Source organism: Mytilus trossulus, chromosome 9, assembly GCF_036588685.1.
Source record: "Mytilus trossulus isolate FHL-02 chromosome 9, PNRI_Mtr1.1.1.hap1, whole genome shotgun sequence".
NCBI lineage: Eukaryota > Metazoa > Mollusca > Bivalvia > Mytilida > Mytilidae > Mytilus > Mytilus trossulus.
In genome coordinates, this window is record NC_086381.1 from 75,910,329 (window position 1) to 75,930,464 (window position 20,136).

General features: G+C 32.4%; 1 protein-coding gene and 1 long non-coding RNA gene across 2 annotated transcripts in view; both read left to right on the top strand.

Annotated features, from left to right (window-relative positions):
• The window catches only part of LOC134684945 (uncharacterized), a 267,814-nt gene that overhangs the window by 192,953 nt on the left and 54,725 nt on the right, over positions 1 to 20,136 (top strand). The gene's annotated exons all lie outside the window — the stretch shown is intronic.
• The window catches only part of LOC134683433 (uncharacterized), an 89,200-nt gene that overhangs the window by 67,505 nt on the left and 1,559 nt on the right, over positions 1 to 20,136 (top strand). The window lies entirely within an intron of this gene.

The following is a 20,136-nucleotide window of genomic DNA, read 5'->3' on the forward strand; positions in this document are numbered from 1 at the left end:
ATTTTTTTTTAAATGTCATTGGCATGATTATTAGTTATTATTAATCATGTTAATAGGAATAATTCATTTAATAATGCAGACAAACAATTCAATACAATGTACATCATGTACAATATTAAACCTTTTACTAAAACAAGACTTAAATCTTACCAAGAAGAAATTAAAAGAATAAGAAACAAAAAAGTAATCAGTAATGAAAAAAACCCAAACATAAATGAAAAAGAAAAAACAATTAAAAAATAGAAATTTAATAAAATTCAAGAGGGTGGACATTACTAAGAGGATGTCACAGGCTGTACTGTATGTTCAAGAACTTTTATTTTTCTATAAGTAACTGTTTTACACTTTGATATTACAATTACTGAATATACAAAAGAACGCAAGTAATGTCGCGGTATTTGAACCTTGCGTCATTTTCCTATTCTGTCTGAATTACATGAACCATGTGAGCAGTATTTTTCTTGGGGTATTAAATGTACAGAGAAAGAAAATTCAATTATAATACTTTTGCAATAATTATAACGTCATAATGACGTCATAGATATGACGTCATTGCTTCAAAGTACACTAAGATGACCGATGGTCAACAATGTTACAAGACTTTAATCGTTTAGTGTAGTATAGTTTGCAAACTTTTGATTTATTATATATACTATTGTTGAAACGACATATATATGTCGCCTTGGCATCAAACTCCAAAACGACGTATATGTCGCTTTGGCATCAACACTGAAACGACATATATGTCGCTTTGGCATCAAGAAGGTTAACTTTTGTTTTCCAGAAAAATGTGTTATTTACCACTGAGAGGAGTCAATTTCTAAATATTTTAAAAGTGGTATAGAAGCTATGTTCTGCTTTAAAAGGTACCCTACTGTTTATCATCATGAAATATAAGGTATAAAAATTGAGATATGCAAGATTTCTCTGTGGCATCAATGTTCTTGGCCTGCCTATAAAACAAAATTATTTGCGAGAATATGCCATATTATGGTGGCATATATCTGCCCCCACTTGTCACTTAGTTAAGTCGTCATAATTAGCTAAATAAGTCGACTTGTCAGTTAATGCAGTCTACTTGTCACTTAGTTAAGATAATAAGATGAAACTCAGGGAGACGGATTTATAAAAAAAATTCCAAACTTGTTTCCGAATCCCATATTTGAACTTTATGTAACATTGTAATAAGTATCTTGTAATTAGGTCTTTCCACTTTTCTGTGGAAAGACCTATTGTTTTTCTTCTGATTATTTTATTTTTTTTTTTTTTCTTCCGCCTAATTTTGTTCTTGCGATAAACATTTGTTTCGCAATATGTCGCTTAGATATTTGGTATATGATATCAAACAGTTTATGCGCTTTTGAAATTTACCCTGCGTAAACGAATACTTTTCTTTGTAGGAGTTATCTCCCCAAACACTGTTTTCCTTGTTAGCGCATCTCCTTCGCAACCGTAAAAGATTATGACAAATTTATTTTACAAAATTGCTCGTTATATCCTTCGCATGATTTGTCCTATTTTGACCGAAGCGATATGACCGCTCCATATGAGAGTTATTTCCCCTTATGCATCTGATATAAGTGATATGAATTTCTATCTTATAAATCATAAGTGATAGAGACCTAGGATCTTTTGATTTGAGGTCCTTGGTCCCAAAAAATGAAAATTAGGTCAAGGTCAAAGGTCAAGGTCATATTCTAATATTTGAATTTGGCTTATTTTCACTTATATCCAAAGACTGTATAAGATATCAACAAATTATTTTTACTAAATTGTTAGTTGCGACATGTCATAAGATGTAAATTTTGATTGCAAGCGTACGTTGAATGTAAAAGGGAGTTTTCTCCCCTCTTGTATTTAAAAATACGCGTTTGGTGATATAACTCATTAACAAAATATAATAAAGACCTATGGTCTTTTGATTTGAGGTCCTTGGTTTATGACCTTGAAATTGATATCAAGGTCATAGCTTAATTTGACGTTCTAGATTTTGACCTTTGCTATTATTCTATATGTATACATGATAAAGATATACAACTTTTAGAAAAAGGTATCAAACCATTTAACCTTGTAAAAAAACAACCGGAAGTGACCTTTTGTAAACCGGAAATAGCTATTTTTTTTGTACTTTATTAATATAAAAGTATATAGAACCAGATATTTTTGGAATCAGTGTCAAGTAAATATTCAAATATAATTGGAAGTAACATTTTTCAAACCGGAAGTAACAAATTATCTCCCTTATTTAAAAAAAATGTATGGAAATAATATATTTTTGGAATCAGCTTACTAGGAGCTATCATTTGACGATTGAAATGACATTTTAAACTTAGTTTCACAACTTTTCATATCAAAATACATTGTTTTGATGGAAAGACCTTCAATTGTTCTCTGAACAATTGGTTTTTAATTTTCATTAAGAAATACTGTTCATCATATATTTAGTAGTAAATACAGTAGTTTTGCATATTTGATAAATAGCCTGCTGTTCAATCCATATCGCGCAACTTTGATGCGCACCCTTTATCGCTTACCCTTTATGACACCCCTACCCTTTATCACACCCCTACTCTTTTTATTTTTTTACGTAAAGTCAGTTTTTTCGGGTTTTTTTTGCTTAAGAAAATTTTTCCTCAAAATAGGTAAATTTTTTGAATGACGTCATTGTTTGGTATGTGACGTCACGAACGTCAAGTTTTCATATTTTTTAGCACACCAAATGCAACTATAAAAAATAAAAAAAACACACAAATAAATCCAATAATAAACAAATTATTTTTAAAACAACAGCACGCAAATTGTAAGGTAACCCAGTTGCTTCGGATAAATAGTTGAGCAGTTCTTTTAAGGCCCTTTTAAACAAGACAAAAGTAGAACTGAAGGTAACCCAGTGCTATGGATCAGAAAACAGTTCATATAATATAATACTCTTCTGTTAAAATATATGATAAAGCGTATAATACATGGCAAAATCCGTATCACATGCCGTATCATCCTCAACCTTGGGCTGATATTAATGTCTCGGGATGATACGACATATGATACGGATTTTGCTATGTATTATTCTCTATTTTTAAACTAAACTTTTTTGTAAAAAAATAAAACATCTTTTAGCGTTTTTGCCCATTTCATGACATGTAAAAACAGACTTATATATCTGACAAGTGCACTTAACTAAGTGACAAGTAGACCTAATCTAATAAAGTTACATGTAGACTAAATTAAGTGACAATTAGACTTGGAAGATACATAAGTCGACTTGTCAAACTACAGCAGTCGACTTGTCAGATACACAAGTCTACTTGTCAGATACACAAGTCTACTTGTCAGATACACAAGTCTACTTGTCACTTAAGTAAGTCTACTTGTCAGATACACAAGTCTACTTGTCACTTAAGTAAGTCTACTTGTCAGATACACAAGTCTACTTGTCACTTAAGTAAGTCTACTTGTCAGATACACAAGTCTACTTTTCACTTAAGTAAGTGACATGGAAAGTTTCCTAGTTTTGTGACATTGTTTTTTGCTGTTTTTATAGAGACCTTAAAATTTACTTGCCCGTGCTGAGACCTGGTCAAGAAACTGTGAAGTTTTTGATATCACGGTTTATCTGTGTCATCATATGTTGGTCAACGGTTGCTTGGGGTACCGGTTCATTTCTGTATTCTTTATTTTTTTTCGCTTGTTATTCTTTATCTTTAACAATAATGACTTTTCTGTAATAACTTGATAACTGTATTCTATGGAAGCGCATATGGTACACCCCTTGTAAAATTATTTTGTTGCTAATAAGTCGGAATTATAAGTTATGTTGTGTGTTATAAGCTGGAATCTAATAATCATGTGGAGTGAACATGTCGAAATGATGAAGAAATAATTGCATTACAATGTCGACTTTCTAATATAAATGTAATGACATAGTAATAAAAAGTCGACATCATAAATTCAACTTGTTAATTAATTAAGGCGACAACTTGTTTATTTGAAGATGAGGTAAAACCACGTGACTACTTTGGACCCCCTTCCCTTATTAAGTCAGGCCGTTTAATTTCCTTAGTTCTCAAAGGGAATCAGTATAAAATGATAAATTTGTTAAGGATTTAACGGAACTTTCTGTTGTATGAAATTGCTGATGTCAGTGTAAAATTGAAATGTTGCCTATAAAAAGTCAATTTTTCTGTAACATACAAGATTTGAAAAATTGGGTTTCTTTTTTCTGTATATGCTATATTTTGATCTTTTAGATCAAAGCATCTACAATAAAAAACATTTTTAAAAATCTTGTATGATCTAAGATATTAACTCTTCTAACAATTCATGGAGATTTACGAAACAGTTTTACTGACTGTCTTATTCCCTAGTATCTATGTCGAATCGCAGGGAATTATATCGAAGGAAGCACACGGGGAGGGATCCGCTAGCTAAATAAAAATAAGAAGATCAGTAAAACCTTTACCGCATAGAAAGCTATGAAAGCATCCGAAATGACATGTAAAACTACACAGGCGGAAAACCTAACAATCTACATGACCAAGACGCCGACGCCACTACTCAATAAAGTTGTGAGATGTGGTGTGATTGTCAATGAGACAACTAGCTACCTGAGTTTAAATAAAGAGGATTTAAGCAATCATAGACAGTCGTACGACCTTAAATAAATCTAATAAACGGCTATAAAAGACCTCCACATGGAAATATGAAACAATTCAAACGAAAAATGTATCTGTCTTATTTATAAAAAAAACAATTTACAAAAAAACAAATATGAACCAACGTCAACTTTTTTACTACATGCTCTTGATTTGTGACTGACATATGAAGAATGTGGTGGAGTTAAACATGTCTGTGAGCGCTTAACCCTACACCAAACCTGGGACCGCCGTGTCACAGCACAACAAAATCAATAAAAACATCAGTTGTAGCTAGATAACTCAATATATCGGTATTACTAGTCAATATAAATTCATCAAAATCCGGCAATGATCTCGAAAAGTGGGCTGATCCTGCTTAACGTGAGTCAGCTGTCGTCATGTCATTCGTGAAATTACAAACCCAGAGATTTTATCGAATATGGAAGGTCATCTTCGAGGAAAAGCAGAAGGAATTATGGTTTCTACAATTGGAACATATATTATCCTTTGTGTTCCTGTAATTGAATGTGAGATGATTAAAAGTGTTCCATTTGTTGACAATAAAGTACTCATTTGATTTATGTCGAACCTGCGACATTAATGTCACGGAAGGGATACAAAGCAAATAGTTATACAGTCCTCAATAATAATGGCGTCGGCGTCTTATTCTTTCTCATGTATGTCATTTTTTCCCCACATTTATCATTTTGTGATCTTTCATAGCTTACTATGAAGTAGGTGTTTTTCTCATGGTTAAAGACCATATAGTGACATATAGCTGTATACTTCCCAGTGATTTGGTATGTTTTGAGGATATGTCTTATTGGCTACCATACCTCATCTTCTTTTTTTATATAAGTATAAAGAAAGAAGACGTGGTATAATTGCCAATGAGACAACTCCCAATGAGAGACAAAATGACACAGAATTTTACAATTATAGGTCACCGTACGGCCTTCAACAATGAGCAAAGCCCATACTGGCTAGTCCACTGTAAAAGACCCCGAAATGATAAATGTAAAACAATTAATACGAGAAAACAAACGAACTTATTAATGAACAAAAAGTGAACGAAAAACAAATATGTAACACATCAACAAACGACAACCACTGAATTACAGGCTCCTGACAGTGGACAGGCACATACATATATAATGTGGCGGGGTTAAACATGTTAGCGGGATCCTAACCCTCTCCTTGAACAGTGGTGTAACATTACAACATAAGAATGAACTATAAAAATCAGTTGAAAAAGGCTTAATTCATCTGACGGATACAAATAGAAATAATACACAGAGTGGACATGGCCGGGAACTTGTATATCTCAACAACAGAAAGACACGAAGTACAATTCTGAGAGTTTTGTTTTGCAGTCAATATAACTTTTTTGTCCTGATAAATTTGTAAATCTCCATTTATGTTATATACCGCGTACCGTTGTATAGGAGTTATTAGTTCGAGATTACTCTAACGTCCAACGGCTGTGTTGCAAGACAAGCTGGGGCCGTGGGACGTCAGAGCTCGTCTCATATAAAAACAGTGGATATTTGCCCACCCAAAATAGATGCGCTGCTTCGTCGCTTCTGGTGCCGACTGACGGCCTTCAAAATTATATAAATCGGGTATCAATCTGTTCATGTTTTATTTATCTCTTCATTTATGTAAGTTTCACCTACCTGCCAACCTTTTTTTCTTCATATTTAAACAGTTTTCACAGAGACCCATCGATTTCGGGTTTTTGACTTTCACTTTCAAATGGACGTCAAATTACGAGAGAGCTCGTGGTCTCGAGACTCAAAATATTCAAATATTTATGTTTGTTCACCTCCTTTATAGGAGATCGATGTTTAACATTTAGTAGCCAACCACGATTTTTCATCTCCTTTACAGGAGATCGGTATAAAGCATTTAGTTCCGACCACGTTACAATCGGAAGTTTTGGACATTTAGATAACTTGCATCGTAAATGAACGAGGTGTTACATAATGTTCATTTGCATAAATCATCAATGTTTTTTCGTGGTCACGTGATAATTTTTGAAAATGAAAGGCAAAATGGCGAAATCAATGGGTCTCTGTGAAAACTGTTAGAATATAGAAATAAAAAGATTGACAGTTAGGTGAAACATACATAAATGACGAGATAAATGAAAAATGAACAGACTGATGCCCGATTTATATAATTTGAAGGTCGTCAGTCGGCACCAGAAGCGACGAAGCAGCGCATCTATTTTGGGTGGGCAAATATCCACTTTTTGATATGGGACAATCTCCGACGTCCCACAACGCCAGCTTGTCTGGCAAAACAGCCGTTGGACGTCAGAGTAATCTCACACAAAGGAGTTATAGTTTAGATAAAAAATAAAGCATCTACAGAAAAAAATCTATTTTTTAAATCTTGTATGTTACAGAAAAAATGAACTTTTTAGAGTCAACAGCAATACAAGGCAAAATGAGAGGGTTCCGTGGAATCTTTCAGGAATTTAGTACATGTATAGAACTGATTCCATTGGAGAACTAAGGGCAATAAACGTCCTGACTTAATAGTGGGGGTATATCCCCCTTATGTCCGACATATTGTTATTTTTTTAGTTCTTTTTTTCTGATATTTGACTGCCGTTCCCCCTTTTCATACAAAAAAAACCCATACAACCGAAGCACATTAAACAAACGAAATATAGAAATCAATTTAAAAATATACCTTTACGTTTTCCAAAATAGTCACGTGGTTTGATTTCATCTTCAAATAGGCAAATTGTCGACTTAAAATCAATTAACAAGTTGAATTCATCATGTCGACTTCTTATTACTATGTCATCACATTTATGTTAGCAAGTCGACATTGTAATGCAATTATTTCTTCATCATTCCGACAAGTTTATTCCCAATGATGATTAGATTCCAGTTTATAACACACAACATAACTAATAATTCCGACTTATTAGCAACAAAATAACTTTACAAGGGGTGTACCATATGCGCTTCCATAGTATTCTGACGGAACATTGTTCTTTTCTGTAATCAGTATATTTTTATCCAATTCTTGAAATTTTGCAGTTATTCGTTATATTTTAGCACCCCATTATTCTCTATTCTCTTTTTTGCCCATTTTACTCTATTCTTTATTTTTGCCCATTATTCTCTATTCTGTTTACTCCATCCACACCCTCTTATATACCGTCTGTCTAAAGGTTGGGTGAACGTGAGGTCGGACGATCTAGTAAACAGAAAATAACTGAAAATTGTCGACTGTTAACGAAACTTTTAACAGGAGATAAATTCTTAGCAAACAGAGGATTTGACATATCAGAAAGTGTAGACTTTTGTATGGAAGTTGAACAGTTCTCAGCTCAACTTGTTGACATAAATATGTGGTAATGTTGCATTATATCAAACCTTGTTAACTTGATTGTGTGTACTTGTTTAGTTATTTTCTAAACATTCCGACTTTCAGAAAGTGTACTTGTTAACTTCTTCTGAACAAGTTGACTTTGACAAAGAGAAAAAAAAAGTATAGACTCGCCTTGTGTACATGGTCTTTGTTCACTTGTAACATAAAACTAGTCTGATAGTAGCATTGCAACACATCTTGAATACTTAATTTTGTGTACTTGTTTAGTTGTTTTCTAAACTCTCCGACCTCCAGAAAGTGCACTTGTTAACTTCTTCTGAACAAGTTTATATCAACAAAGTGAACAAAATGTTTATTCTCATCTTGTGAAGTTGTTTTTGTTGACTTTCCTTGCTAAAAAGGTTTACTTATCGAGTTGTTTCTCACCTTTCTTATTTACTAAAAGTAAACTTGTTTTGTTTGTATCTAACTAAGTGTATTTTTCACAAATACACTTGCTTTGGAAATATTGCAAGTGTATTTGTTGAAGGTCAAGATCAAAGGTGACCATGCATGAATCCGTGTCTAATCAGGACAGGGGCATATAAAATGTGCAGCGGGTTTCAACGTTTTGACCGGCGCGCCAACCTTCAACCTAACGCGAGACAGTGTTACTGTTAAAATATATTTTTTTGTGTTAGATTCAGCATATCCGGCAAAAAGCCACAAAGATTCAATTTTTGAATAAATTATCAAACAAAGTTTAATTTTTGGACCCTTTTGACCTCAAAGTGGACCAATTTCAAACGGGGCCCAATATCATAATAAAAAAACCTTAGCAATTCGAATCTTTAAACTAATTCCCATTGCATTTTTATTTTTCAATTGGTTGTTGCGCAATTTCAAGTACATTAGATTTCAGAACCTTTTTAGGTACAATTTTAAAGAAAGCAATACACTTAAACATAGGGAACTGTCTGGAAACCCGAAAACTAATTTTCACCGCTTGATTGTCCCTAATTCCGAAACGGCAAGGACCCCAATAATTGAAGTGTATCAAAATGATTTTTACTCCTTGAAATTTCTTAACAGATTTGTATTTATTTTCAATTTAAGATTTCTTGCAATTTCGCTAAAAACCATGATGTTGCTCAATGACGTGCTGCTACGCAATACTGAGTAAATAAGTTTTTTATAATGAGCAATACGAATCGTTGGAATTTAAATTACCTTATTATGAAAGTTTTATTTCATTTTTAGTTTAGTGTGAAAATTGAAAGGTATCCATATCAGATATGATTTGAATTATATATCCAAGACCACCCATTTCATGTTATGAGGATGAAATAAATTTAAAAGTTGCATTTTCCTTTATTTGAACCATTTCTATCGATTTGATGAAGTTAAAGCTTATTAATGGGTTACTGATGTAAATAGCTTCATTTTTCAATGAGAACACGTAATGTACTGAAAAAACGATAACATGTTGTGCTTTACTTCAAAAATGTCCTCTTGGTACCTGGAAATCTCAAGACTGACCGTCTTTAGTCGACCCTCTGGTCAAATATTGAACTGTTTTCCACTATTTTTCAAAATGAATTTTAAGATTATTTTCCAAACAAAACAAATGTAAATATGAAAAGGATATGCAACAATGTAAACTTATGTATGTGTTGGTATGATTGCCAATGACTCAACACACCGTGCGTCCAAGACCTAAACGGTTAAATTATTAAATATAGGCAAATATATTCAAAGTACACATTCAAAATGGAGCCTTGACTTGCACCTTTTTTCGTTTTTCGTTTTTTCGAGCCTGCGACTTTTATCGCTTAAAGCTCGACTTAGGGAAAGTGATCCGGCATCGGCGTCTGCTACGGCGGCGGCGATGTAAGATAACTTTTCAAAAGCTATATGTTTTAGGTGGAAAACTTGAGTGCTTCATACTTTGTATGTAGATGCCTTATGTTACAAAGTTGCCGTCTGTCACGTGTCCATTGTCCTTGACCTTTAATATTTTCATTGTTTTGTGACTACTTGAAAAAAAAATATTTGGTATGCGAGTACCTTGCAAGGTCCTCATGCCCGTCACACAGTTTTCAGGGATCAGTGAACAAGGTTAAGTTTTGGTGGTCAAGTTCGTATCTCAGATACTATAAACAGTAGGTGTAGTATATTTGGTGTATGTAATGATTGTAAGGTGTCGTCTGACCTTGACCTAATTTTCATCGTTCAATGATTATAGTAAAGTTTTTGTGTTTTGGATTGTTTCTACTGTATGCAATAGTCTACTATATTTGGTGTATGGTTTGATTGTAAGGCGTACATGTCCAACTGACCGGTGTACTCTGACCTTGATCTTATTTTCGTGGTTCAGTGGTCAAAGTTAAGTTTTTGATTTTTGGTCTTTTTTTTATAATACTATATGCAATTATAGGTCAATGATATTTGGTGCATGTAAGGATTTTAAGCTGTACATGTCTGTCTGGTTCTTCTGACCTAGACCTCAGTTTCATTGTTCATTGGTCAATGTTTAGTTTTCTTAGTTAAGTCTGTTTCTAAGAAAATGTAAGCAATAGGTCAACTATGTTTAGTGTATTGATCGATTGTAAGGTGTACTATTCGGTACAATAATTTTATATTTTGGTGCGTGTAATTGATGAAGGTGTTAATGGATGTTATTGTTGCAATAAAACAAAGGACACACATTTAGTTAATCTCATTTGTTGCTCTTAATTGTGTATTACCTTAGAGTAAAGCCACAGCTAATGTTGGTCCTATCAGGAAAAATTAATTGTACAGTTAGGAAGGAAATAATATTTCATGTTTTTGTTTTATTAAATCCTTCAAAAGGAAGGTGACAAATCTTTGTTTTTATTTTCATTTTATAGCGTTTACATTTCCTTTGCTCTTACACATGTTTAATTTCTACATCTATCAATATGATTAAAAAAGGACACAATCTCTTCATCGAATTTTTTTTTATTTCTTCATCTTTCAATATAATTCTAAAAAATATTTTAATGTTTGTGATAACAAAATGTATTCTTGTCGCTAAATAGCGTCTTGTTGCTTTTTGTCACTTATTATTTTTCTTCTTGTCGCTTCTTGACGCTTTTTGTCGCTAATTGGTGAGACCCCACATGCGTGTAGTTTTCCTGATTTCAAGGGGTATCAGATTGAGTGATTCCCGCTTCATTGATTAATTGGAAACTCATGGGATTCTTTCTATGTCTGTCTGCATATGGAGGGCTATTGTTGTTGCATAATTTTAAATCACATGCATAATTTAAATTAAAATAAATGTTTCATCGTAAAAATTACCTATAACACCCCTTCAGCAGAAATGGAATCTTCCATGTTATCGTTTCGAGTTGTCTCCCTTTTCGAAGTATTCGTCAAGAAGAATTAACTCGTAATTAATGCCGGTAAACGTCGTATTATATTAAGAACGATCTCAATGTAAACAGAGGAGTGTGTACGGAAAGGAGTCATGCCCTCTGACCCAAAGGAACTTCAATAATTAAAGAGTAAGAAATGGGGTTCCTCCTAAACTGGTCCGCCGTTCTATATATAGCTTCGCACCGAAGGTCAGTGTAGCGATAAGTGAACACAATATGATAGGGGTCCAGTTTAGGGTTCCTCCTAGAATTACTGTGATATGATACGGAAGCAAGTTAACTCGTACCACGGCATTGGAACCAAAAAAGTTAACTTGTACTACTGAGAAGTCGTAACATTCAGAAAAATATATAAAAAATATGATGTTTTTTGGGTTTCTGTTTGTAAACTTAATAGAAATAAAGTTGAATTACTTGAATTTTACACAGGAGTTAAATGAAAACTTAGACAAAAATAAAGAATGTTTTAAAGCATTAATGTTTTAACTGATCTTTCAAACTAGAACATAGGCGGATCCAGCCCCCCCCCCCTTTTTTTGTGGAAAAAAATTTGTTGATAATAAAGGGTACCATTGAAGCATGACCGGAGCGGGCCCCCTCTTAGGTCAGTCAGCGGGCTCCCCCTTAGGAAAAGTTCTGGATCCGCCACTGTAGAACTTAATCCAGAGGAAAGTTAAAACATTGCTTTAACTGTACCTTATTAAAATTGAACATGTTGAATATGTATATATCCAATTTAAGTTAATTAATTAAATCCATGACCACAAATTGAATGCTATGTTTACAATTATTGGAAGCCATGTGCTTTTTTTGCGGGGAAAATGCGGACCCCCTTAACAGGAATCAGTTAAATTTCATTGTTACATTTATTTATAGACAGTAAAAATAATTTTGGCAATCATTTTGACTAACTGCTAAGATTTTATTATTCATGAAAAATTTTCTTCGGGTGAAACTGTATATACCTTAATTATCTACATCTGCCACAGTATTTTCTATCCAATATACAAGGAACATAAGCTACAAATTGGTCATTGTACTTTCAAATTATATACATTTTACAGACTTAAGAGGTATTGGGTGAAAGTAATAAAATCAACGGTACCAATGTTGTTGCACCAGACTCGCATTTCGACAAAACATGTCTCTTCAGTGATGCTCGTGGCCAAAATATTTGAAATCCAAAGCTTATATAAAGGATGAAGAGTTATAATCCAAAAGGTCCAAAAAGTATAGTCAAATTCTAGAAACGTATATCATGTATATTCATCATTTAACACCATTTGAATGCATTTAAATAAGTTGGTACGAGTTAGCAATGGTTCGAGTTTTTTTTTTCTAATGGTACGAGTTTACAATGGTACAGGATAACTATAATTCGATAAAACACAATAAGTACATGGCTCATACACTTGTAACGGGGATTGGCTATTCTTTAAGTTGAGTGACTATTCAGATTGTTACATTTTGCATGTGCAGTTGAATTAGTTTACAGAATAATACTATCCAGCTGTACCAGGGTTACCGGCCAAAAATGCTTGAGACTCTTTTTGCAACAGTATTCTTGGATCTATTTCTTTCCTCTTTGATCTTTTAAATTTTGGTCAAATCTCATGCATTTGTTTAATGAAAATTTGGCAGAACTGCTATACATGTGTCAATGAAAACTATGGCAATCGTATCCCTCAGAGCATTCTGCTCTTTGATTAACAAATTTTCGTCAGTTTTTGTAACTTGTACAAAAATCTTCTTCTCTGAAACTACATGGCCAAATTAAACCAAACTTGGCGATAATTATCATTGTGGTATATAGTTTGAAAAATGTGTCTAATGACACCGCCTACCAAACAAAATGGCCGACATGGCTAAAATTAGAACATAGTGGTAAAATGCAGTTTTTGATTTATATCTTTAAAACTAAGGGCAAATCTTTCAAGATTTAAATGTCCATCAGAATAAGATCTATCCCCTCGCAAATTTTCAGATGAATCTGACAACTCGTTATTGGGTTGCTGCCCTAAAATTGGTATTTTTAAGGAAATTTTGCAGTTTTTGGTTATTATCTTGAATACTATTATAGATATAGATAAACTGTAAACAGCAATTTTGTTCAGCAAAGTAGGATCTACAAATAAGTCAACATGATAAAAATTGTAAGAATACCCTTAAGGAGTTATTGTCCTTTATAGTCAATTTTGAACAAATTTTCGTCATTTTTGTAACTTGTACAAAAATCTTCTTTTCTAAAACTATGGGCCATATTAAACTAAACGTTGGCACAATCATCTGTATGGTATCTATTTAAAAAAAGTGTCTAATGACCCCACCTACCAATCAAGATGACCGACATCAGTAAATACAGTAACAGGTGAGCGACACAGGCTCTTGAGAGCCTCTAGTTTTTTTAACAAGTTATGTTGAATTCATACCTGTCAACTGACCCGTATTTTGTGGGTGTGACCCGAGATTTTCACAATTCTGAAGGATCACCCGGGACACCCGCCGGGTCATTGAAATAACCCGGGAATACCGAAAATGACACGATTTCACCCGTATTTCTTAGCCTTGCGATTGATTTAGTAATATTCCTTTGATATACCCGCAAATTCGTAATTTCTTCCATGAACAGGAAGTTCATCTAACTATGTAAACTGTCAAATTAAGTGCATGGCTTTATTTGACAGCTTTGGTGTCAAACACACTGTTAACTAACACAAATTACCATAGCTTTAGGTCGTAAATAAATTGCACTATAAACATAAACAAACATATTTCAACTAGTTACTTCCCCTTATTTGTCACCATTCAAAATTATTCCTTATTTTCGCGTTTTATGGATGAAAAAGATTAAATCAAACAAATATAAAATTCAAATACATATTGAAAAATAACTTTTCATTATTTTCATACCTTTATACAATATTTAAAAAAAAGTTGCAAATTATTTTTTACATTTATACTTCCATTAACTGTATTACTATATTTTATCATAGTCTTATTTCCTTGCTAATCAGAATTATCATTTTAGAAGGCAACTTAGCCAATATTCTTAAACTGTCAATATACATTTGAAAGATAAATTGAAGTGTTAGATAAATACTAAAAAATAAAGAAGAAAAGACTCTGTTACACAAATTTATAAAAATCTTCAAAAGTGCACTGACATACAAATTAATAATAAGACTTAAAATGACTTAACCAAGTGAACATGCATTGATGTTTTGGTATCTTTGATATGCATTGTAAGAAAATGTACCATAAATACTGAAATTCAGCTCGCAAAAAGTTTGTATGCGCTATGACCTGAGATTTTATTCTTCAATGCAGGTCATGACCTGCATTTTCATCGTCACAGGTTGACAGGTATGTGAATTTGAGGATCTTTTAACAGATGTTTTGGAACTTTTACAATGTTATTTGCAATCAAAATTTTGAAGCGTGTATGGAAATTACAAGGAAAATAAAAATGTCATACTAACTGTCTCATTAAATATATTATTCAACGTACAATCAGTGCAATAAGGAAAGATATGAGATGAACATTATATACATATATCGATATATGTGTAATGGTAGAGACAGGGGTGTCCTGCTTTCCCTTGTATAAAGCACCCTGGGTCATTCTCAGTTAATCAGCAAATCAGTATCATTGGACTTTGATGATAATTTGTGAAGAAAATAAAGGAGATATTGGCAAATCTGATGTGTTATTCTTTTCTACTAATGTTGAATAGATAGTAAAGATAATTTAAGGATGATATGTGGAGAAGAAAGAAATTTACAAGAGTTTTAAAATAAAAAAGGGTGTTTTGATGGCGTTCATTTTGGGACATTTTTCCATGGTCATATTTAATCATATTTTTATGTCATTTTTGTATGCACAACCAGGGCAAGTTAAGGATTAATAAAAACTATATACTCAGATTTACTTGTTCATGTATAAAATATAATAAACAGGGCATTATTAATATATATATTTTAGTAATTAAAATTAGTGTATGGATGTTACTGCATCGGTCAAACCTTACCAAATTTTGCGGCAAATATTTACACAGAACAGAATATGAACAACACTATTTGTAAAGTAATCAGGGGTTTTGTTGTTCTTTAGGTGTATTTTGTAAAATGATATGACATGCAGGGCTTCATAATAAAAAGAAATCGTCAATCTTTTACAGACGTGGTAATATCGGTCAATAATTAACATCCGAAAGGAATCCTCGTTTACTTCCAATATTACAATCGTCCGATATCAAACCCTCCTAAATGAAAGTTTGGACTCGTTCAAAAAGACGTCATCGATCTTTGTGTACACAAAGCAGAAGTGGGACTTTCGAAAATGTAGGCAAGTGTCATCGGTCAAGCGAAAGCAAGTTGTAACATCCAAAACTTAATTTAAATTCATTGATATTGTAATAAATACGCAACTAAATGGTAAGTTTTCATTGCGTGATCAGTTATTTACGTGGTTCAATATATAGGTAAATATAATATGACGGTAATTGCCAATTCGACGATAAACAACACAGATGCATATGGACGGTGACATTTTGACCTGTCAACCTTTTTGTGGATGTTATATTTTGACTTGATAAGCACGTGGTTGCGTAATGTCCGTACGATTTTAGTTAAAAATAAGTTATATATTAAAATTGTGTATCTGCACGATTTAAATATCGTAGCACTGGATGATGAAAAATAAAACAATATCCAAAGTTATTATCTGTTTTATTATACAATGTTCAAATCAATGATCAATGTTTTGGACATTACTGTTTTACTTGAACAAGTAACATCCAAAACAGGGAGTACAAACTAACCCCATTAAATTATAATTGAGGGAATATAAACAAGGTACTATTATATTATATAAACTAAAATTAGTTTAACATGTGTATGGTTTAACCATTGCTCTGGAATATACTTTAATTCTGTGACATGTTTTGGACATTACTGTTTGATGCACAAACACTTGTTTTGGATGTTATTGTGACCTAAATTTTACTCGAACAAGTAACATCCAAAACAGAAAGTACAAACTAACCCCATTAAATTTTAATTGAGGGAATATAAACAAGGTACTATTATATTATATAAACTAAAATTAGTTTAACATGTGTATGGTTTAACCATTGCTCTGGAATATACTTATAATTCTGTGACATGTTTTGGACATTACTGTTTGATGCACAAACACAGGATATTTTTTATGTTTTGGATGTTATACAAATTCCATTTTGTCAATTGTCATGATTGTCAAAATGAAACATCCATAATAATTCCGTAAAAAAATATATTCAATAATGAGTATTTATTTGAAGATTCCAATGTATCTGTATACTGAATAACCACAACAAAATCTTATGAATTCTCCTTTAAAAATAATTGACACACAAATTGTTGAACTAAACTTTTAATGTATGAATTTTGAGTCACATCCACAACAACAAATTATACATAATTACTCCCTTTCTATTGTAATATCAGTTGATAAATGATTTTAATTTTAAAGATATTAACTTCTTTATCTAAAATATATGAATTATTCTATTGAAATTGTACATTTAATGCATATATGATACTGTCAATGAAAAATATATAACATCCAAAACACAGAGGGTACTGTTATAAAAATTCAATTAAAATATATTTCCACATACTGAACTATCTTTTTATTAATAGAACCATAAAGATCAATGTTTTGGTCTCAATTTGAGACCAAAATATGGACCAAAAGCCAACATTTATATTTTTCACCAAGGTATATAAAAAAAATGCTGAATAACTGAGAATGAACCCCCCTATATATTTCGATTTTAATCGTGTACAGTGAATCTTAAAATATATATTTGATAAGGCCCAGATATTTTTACCTTTTAATTGTGTATGGTGAATCTACAAATTTATTTTATAAATCCCCAAATATTTTTAGCCTACCTGGCCCAAAGGGCCAAGTAAGCTTTTCTCATCACTTGGCGTCCTTCGTCTGTCGTCCATCATCGTCGTCCGTTAACTTTTACAAAAATCTTCTCTAAAACTACTGGGCAAAAATTTAACCAAACTTGGCCACAATCATCACTAGGGTATCTACTTTAAAAAATGTGTCCGATGACCTGGCCTGCCAACCAAAATTGCGGACATGACTAACAATAAAACATAGGGGTAAAATGAAGTTTTTGGCTTATATCTCTGAAACTAAAGTTAAAGGTTAAAATGTACAACAGTTTTAAATCTATCTGCCCTGAAATTTTCAGACGAATCAGACAACCCATTGTTAGGTTGCTGCCCCTGAATTGGTAATTTTAAGGAAATTTTGCAAGTTTTGGTTATCTTAAATATTATTATAGATCTGTAGATAAAGATAAACTGTTAACAGAAATTTAATTTTCAGCAAAGTACAATCTACAAAATAAGTTAACATGACCAAAATTTTCAATTGACCCTTAAGTAGTTATTGCCCTTTATAGTCAATTGTTTACAATATTTTTCATAAATTTTTGCAATCTTTTACAAAAATCTTCTTCACTTAATATACTGGGCCAAATAGAATTAAACTCTGTGAGTGAGCTACAATTTTCAATAAGGTATCTTGATTGAAAAATATATCCGATGACCCTGCCATCCAACCAACATGGCTGACATGGCTAAAAATAGAACATAGGGATTTACTATATATATAAGTCTAAGGAAAAATTTAAAAAAAAAACAATTTCAAATGGTCACAAGCCAGTAGCCTGTAATTCAGTGGTAATGTCTTTAGTTGCTGTACATGTATATATCATATTGGTTTTTCGTTTCTTGATTTGTACAAAAATCTGGCCTTAAGTTGGTCCGAGGATACAGTTATCGTCCTTTGATTTTCGTTGTCTACATAACAAATATAGTCCCTAGTGTGAACAGTGTATTACTTGAACATTTTTTTTATACACTTTCCAAATTTATTCCTTTATAAGTTTATGTTATGCATGAAATATAAAGTATCAGGATGATATTACATGTGAAAAAAAGATTTGGGTGATGAATTGTAATGTAAAGTAATGATTTTTTCCAGTTGAAGAAGTTCAAGAATTAGTATGTCTGAAGCTGTCAAACTGAATTATAGACCCCTTTTAACATAGAATTGGCCATATTTTAAGTTAGAGCTGGTAGACTTTTCTATAATTTTGATATTATTTGTCCCAAAAGTAGCACTACACTGTAAAAACTTTTTGAGATGCAGCAGATGCGATTTTTTTAATTTTAATTTATTGTCTAAAAGAAATGCACTACGAAATAAGTGTGTTCTCAGTCCTTTCTCGTTGGAAGTGCTTTACATTTGTCATTTTGGAGCCTTACTTATAGATTGCTGTTTGGTTAAGGTTTTGCTCATTATTGAAAGCTCTCTGGTGAAGAGTCATCCCTTTAGCAATCATACCACATCTTCTTACTTTTAACAGTACAAAAACAAGAAAAAAACATTTCTGACTGACAAACCCAATTTCGACAAATGGTTGCTACCAGCACTTTTACATTTTCATATTATGGATTAAATGCTATCATGGCTCTGGTCCTTGTGATTGATTGAAAAATCAATGTTTATGACATTTCTGTGTAATAACTTGCAAAACATTTAACCAAACCTTTTAAAGTTTTCATATTTGTTGTTTCTCATGTCACAATGGAGATTAAGTGTGATAGTGCAAATCTTCTTTTATGCTGTTCAGGAGTTATGGCCCTTGATTGTTTCAACAATGACATTAAAATGTAAGCAAAATTTGTACATCATTTTTACAGCATCTATTTAAAAAAGAGTATTTTTGTTTTAAAGTTTATCTTATTTACTTGTATATGGTGGAATGTAGTAAAAGGACAAGGTTAGAGGATAATCATAATTTGGAGAAAATACAGATTTTATCAACATTAATATTTAAAGGTATTAGGGCAATCTAAATATGACATCATGATTTCAACAACAATTGAAATATTCCTCGTAAAATTACAACTCCTGTATACAAACATGTTTAACCCCTCCTCATTCATTATGTTCCTGTCCCAAGTCAGGAGCTTGTAGTTCAATGGCTATCACTGGTTCTTGTCTGTCATATATGTCAGTGTTCTCCACAGGCTGTTATAGCGTCGCGGTACAGCGACTCTATATTTTTTCACCGTGATGCTATAATAATTCCCGCGACGCTATAATTATTTTGAAGATGCTATTTTACTTGTCCTCAATTTTGAACTTTCATCTATTATCGATTATGATCATCAAAAATTATATCACCTTAAATTGTAATCCCTTTAAGTCGGACACTAAAGGCAATTAAGAGATTAAATAGCTAGGTGTTAATTGCCCTCAGGGTGATAACTGTTTGGATGCGAATATCCCAAGCTGACACTTGTGGCATGACTAAAACCACGTGTCTGCAATCGCCAATTTCGACATGGAAAAATGCAATCACAAAACAATTCGAAATCTACGTTTTGTATGACGAAATTTCAAAGATTGAAACGATTTTTTTTCTTTTAAAAAAAGGTCGTTTATTTGTGCAACTCTCCAAAAATTACTTTCTTTCTCTTCCGGTAATACGAGAGCACGAATTTTGGTTTAGAGCTAAAATAAGTTTAATACTTCTTTAAAAAGTTATCATAATTGGCTTAATTTTATGTTTAATCCATTTAATGCATTAAAAGCGTCTTATTCATTCACAATCTCTTGTCAAACAATGTTTATTCTCGGACTCATTTTCGTAAATTTTTCTACGGCCGCCATTGCACATTTTTGTGTAAACTACGGA